The following is a 5,000-nucleotide window of genomic DNA, read 5'->3' on the forward strand; positions in this document are numbered from 1 at the left end:
TAATAATAATAATAATAATAATAATAATAATAATAATAATAATAATAATAATAATAATGCCGATAATGATAATAATAATAATAATAATAATAATAATAATAATAATAATAATAATAATAATAATAATAATAATAATAATAATAATAATAATAATAATAATAATAATAATAATGATGATGATATATTTAATTTATAAAGCACTTTTCTCACACTCATAGCGCTTTACATAGCACAACAGTAAAGTTAGGGGCGACTGTGTCTCAGGTGGTAGAGCGGGTCGGCCGATGATCAAAAGGTTGGAGGTTCGATCCCCCGCCCTGCCACCCGTGTCATGGTTGTTGTGTCCTTGGGCAAGACACTTCACCCACCTTGCCTCGTGTGAATGTCGATAGTTAGCCTGCTGCTATCGGTGTATGAATGTGTGTGTGAATGGTAACGTGGGAAAGGAAAACAGGTCTCCCTTGCAAAAGAGTCTTCGGTCTCAATGGGATTTACCTGTAGAAATAAAGGTTAAAGAAAAAAGGTGGACTTCCCACAAAAGAAAAAAATAATTCCCACAAAAAAATGAAAAGAAAACCTTCATCCAAAAAAAAAAAACTTCCCCCTTAAAAAAAACACACACAGACACACACACAGACACACACACACCCACACACACACACACACACACACACACACACACACACACACACACCCCTACCTGTGTATAGCGGCCCCACAGACAGAGGACACCGCGGCGTAGACTTTGGTCCCGAACACAGAGAGGCGTTGCTGGGTGCAGAGAGAGGGACACAGCACCTCCAGGTCTGATGGAAGGTCTGCCCCGCGCGTCACACACGACACTGGGTAGGAGACTGGGACAGACAGGCAGGCAGGGGGCAAAGTTAGTGTATTTTATTTATTTTATTTTATTTTATTGCTTTTTAAGATTCATTTTTAAGGCAAGGCAAGTTTATTTATATAGCACAATTCAAACACAAGGCCACTCAAAGTGCTTTATAGGGGCAAGATTAGAATACATAAAACACATTAGAAGACATTTAAAAGCGAATGAAAAGAAGTAAAACATTTAAATTAAATTAAAAGTACAGGTTAAAATGGAAACAGAAAAGTCTTCAGACTCGATTTAAAAGAACTGAGGGTTGCAGCAGACCTCAAGTTTTCTGGGAGTTTGTTAAAAAAAAATTCATGCTTTATTAGACGCCTCACACAAGACACAGGGTAGGAGACTGGGACAGACAGGCAGGGGGCAATGTTAGTGTTTGACTGTGTTTAAGAAGGACAATGTGGTTAAATCAGTGGTTAAAAAAAAAGTTGTGAGTGACAACATCTCGCTTGTGGAACCAACTGCCACCTGACATACGTGATGCCCCCTCCATTACTGCCTTTAAATCAAGGCTCAAAACCCATCTGTACACCCTGGCTTTCCCTCCCCATTAGCTATCTGACTTCTGCACTGCTGTATATGTTTGTGTGTGGAAGTCCGGGTTATATGTATTTTGTACTTTTTTTTATTTTTTTCTATTGTTGTTGTTGTTATTTTACCTTCATGTTGGCCCATGTTGGCCTACTGAATGCACTATGTACAGCACTTTGGTCAGTGCAAACTGTTATAAATGTGCTATATAAATACATTTTACTTACTTACTTACTCTTAACACCATTTGAAAAATATAAAAAAAAATATTTTTATTCTTAATAAACTTAAAGATGGAGGAAAAGGGGGCGCCCTTAGCTCAGTTGGTAGGGCGTCCCCCCCCCATGGGCCTCGGCCAGCAGCGGACCCGGGTTCGATTCCAGCCCGCGGCCGTTCTCTGCATGTCACTCCCCTCTCTGCCCCATTTCAACTCTGTCTCTACACTATCAATAAAGCATAAAAATGCCAAAAAAAATATCTTAGAAATAGATGGAGAGGCAATTTGTTTCAAAACACCATAAAGACACGTAAAAGCAACAAGTAAATTAAAACACAAAACTATTTTGTTTCACAAACTCAAACAACAAAGCTGCTTTGGAAAGATGCAAAAATGACCGTTTTGCATCATATCTGCAAAAAAAAGATGAATGAATGAACCTTTTTGGTGAGTTTTTGTTCATTTTCAAAACGTATTTTTCATAATTTGTTGTTGTTATTTATGATGATAAATTATTTTTTGAGCAAATGCAGTGATTCAGTTGAAGCCAAGGTTTTAAGCTTTCAAATAGTTTTAATTGTATGTCTCTATCTGCTACAGAGGCTGAGAAATAAAGAATTTAGTAAACTTTGATATTCTGTGCAGTTTTTCACTACACAGTGTTTTTATAGTCAAATTTAGGTCATAATAGGTTAAAAATAAACCGTAAAATAATAAGTATATATCTGAGTATTGTACTGCCATGCTAAATATATTTTTCAGATGGTTTTATTGCTGTTAACTTGCTCGTGATATCTTTATAGTAAAGTAATTCACGTTAAAAAGGATAAAAATATCTCACTGGATTTACGACCGAGGATAAAGATGGTTTACTACTGTTACAGAATTACTATTCACGAGAGTCAGTAACTCATGGATACCCAGTCACACACACACACACACACAGGCACCGCGCACACACTCACTTGCTCGCATGCACGCAGAAACACACACAGGCACGCACGCACGCAGGCACACACACACACACACACACACACACACACACACACACACACAGGCACCGCGCACAAACACACACACGCACACTCACTTGCTCGCACGCACGCAGGCACACACACACACACACACACACACACACACACAGGCACCGCGCACAAACACACACACGCACACTCACTTGCTCGCACGCACGCAGGCACACGCACGCACGCAGGCACACACACACACACACACAGGCACGCACGCAGGCACACACACACACACACACACACATTCACACTCACTTGCACGCGGGCACACACACACACACACACATACACATACACACACACACATACTCACACACACACACACACACACACACACACAGACACACAGAGATCTGCTCTTTGAAAGAATAGAAGAAACTTTTCATCTGTTTTATCTATTAGAGACAGAATAACAGTAAGTTTAAATTTCATGCTCAATATAAATGTAATCGTACAGGAAGGTTTTACATTACCTCTGACTGTCACACACACACACACACACACAAACACACACACACACACACACACACACAGACAGACACACACACACACACACACACCATATGTAGAACTCACCGCTAGATTCTGATCCAAACGTTGAGGAAGTCAGGAAGAAAAGGGCTGACGAGAAAGAAAGAGAAAAGAGCGTTAACATCAAATACAGAAGAAATTTTTCATTTCATTTTCATTTAACTTTTATTTATCCTCTAGAGACCAATTGAGGGGTGACCCTCATTTACAATGACGTCGAGTTCAAAACAAATTCAAAGGAAAAACAACAATGCATACACAATATTCAACGCAAATACATCAAGTACACAACAACAGGTGAAGAGAAAAAAAAATTGAAACATTTACACAGTGGTGAAGATAAAGTGGCAGCAATTAAAATGAAATGGGTGAAAGTACAATATAGCCTAATTAAAACAGTTACAGGTAGAGTTTGGCAGATTTAAGATAGTTTGTTTAAATTGGTTAAAGGATATGAAGGTAAAGGTAAAGTATAAAGAAAAACTTATTGAATAAATATTGTACCTGATAACGGCAGCAGGGCAGAAAACCGAAACATTGTTGCACCTGAAACACAAATTGACCTCTGATTACTGTGAAAAATCATCAAATATGTTCATATGTGATTATAAACAGTTAAAGGGACACTGTGTAACATTTTAAGTAATGTATTAGCTAGAATCAATATCCTCTTTCATGAATATGTCCTAATTGGTGTAAAATCACCTCTGCCAATAATCTGAATTATCCTCCTGAGCGGAGAATTCCAAATATTAATATTACATTTTGTACATTGAGCAGGCAAGTGTTATGGAGGAATCCATGTTTTTGGAATGTCATCAGGTGCATTGTTTAGAATTTAGAATTGTTCTTGTCCTTGAAGGCCACTGTAGCTTCTGTTATTATTCTAAAGGGTTGGGGTTACCCAGGGAGCGCTGCATTCTAGAACTTTGTAGAACTTTCTTGATGATGTCATATTACACAGTGTCCCTTTAAAGGTGCAGTGTGTAATATGACATCATCAAGAAAGTTCTACAAAGTTCTAGAATGCAACGCTCCCTGGGTAACCCCAACCCTTTTGAATAATAACAGAAGCTACAGTGGCCTTCAAGGACAAGAACAATTCTACATTCTAAACAATGCACTTGATGACATTCCATCTATGACACTTTCAAGATGGCGGCACTAGGCCTTGGTCCAAAATATGCAGAAATATGGACATATATGAGACCCTTTCTAAGGGAAAAAATAATAATTAAAAAAAAAAATTCAGCTATTATGCACTAAATTAAATGTACTTATGGATATTATAATTATTTTCTACAAAATCTGCTAGGAAATAAAACCCAAAATTCTACACACTGCAGGTTTAAAGGGTCACTGTGTAGTTTCAGAGGAGGGGGTTTGTTTACATTCACAGAGCCTGCAGTTAGTTTACTAAACATATTTTCTCTACATGTAATTCTTAGTATTGAATAATTCTATCATTATAAATTATTTTGAGGAACCTGGAACCAAACATAAGACTAGAATATGTTTGTAAACCAAACTGTGGGCCCTGCTGCTGTAAACAACAACAGTGAAACAGTAACTTTTCAGGAAGCTTTCTAACTTCAAACAGTGTTCCAGGGATCACATTTTCCTGTGAGGAAAGTTTGTTTATTCAGTTATGAGAATAAACCTTAGAAAATGTTTGACCTCTCTGACACACACAAAGTTACACAGTGCTCCTTTAAGTAATACTGAAACATTCCTCATGGAAACAGTAACACTCACACTCTCTCACACACACACACACACACACACACACACACACACACACACACAC

Source organism: Ammodytes marinus (assembly GCF_949987685.1).
Source record: "Ammodytes marinus genome assembly, contig: scaffold_63, whole genome shotgun sequence".
Classification (NCBI taxonomy): domain Eukaryota; kingdom Metazoa; phylum Chordata; class Actinopteri; order Uranoscopiformes; family Ammodytidae; genus Ammodytes; species Ammodytes marinus.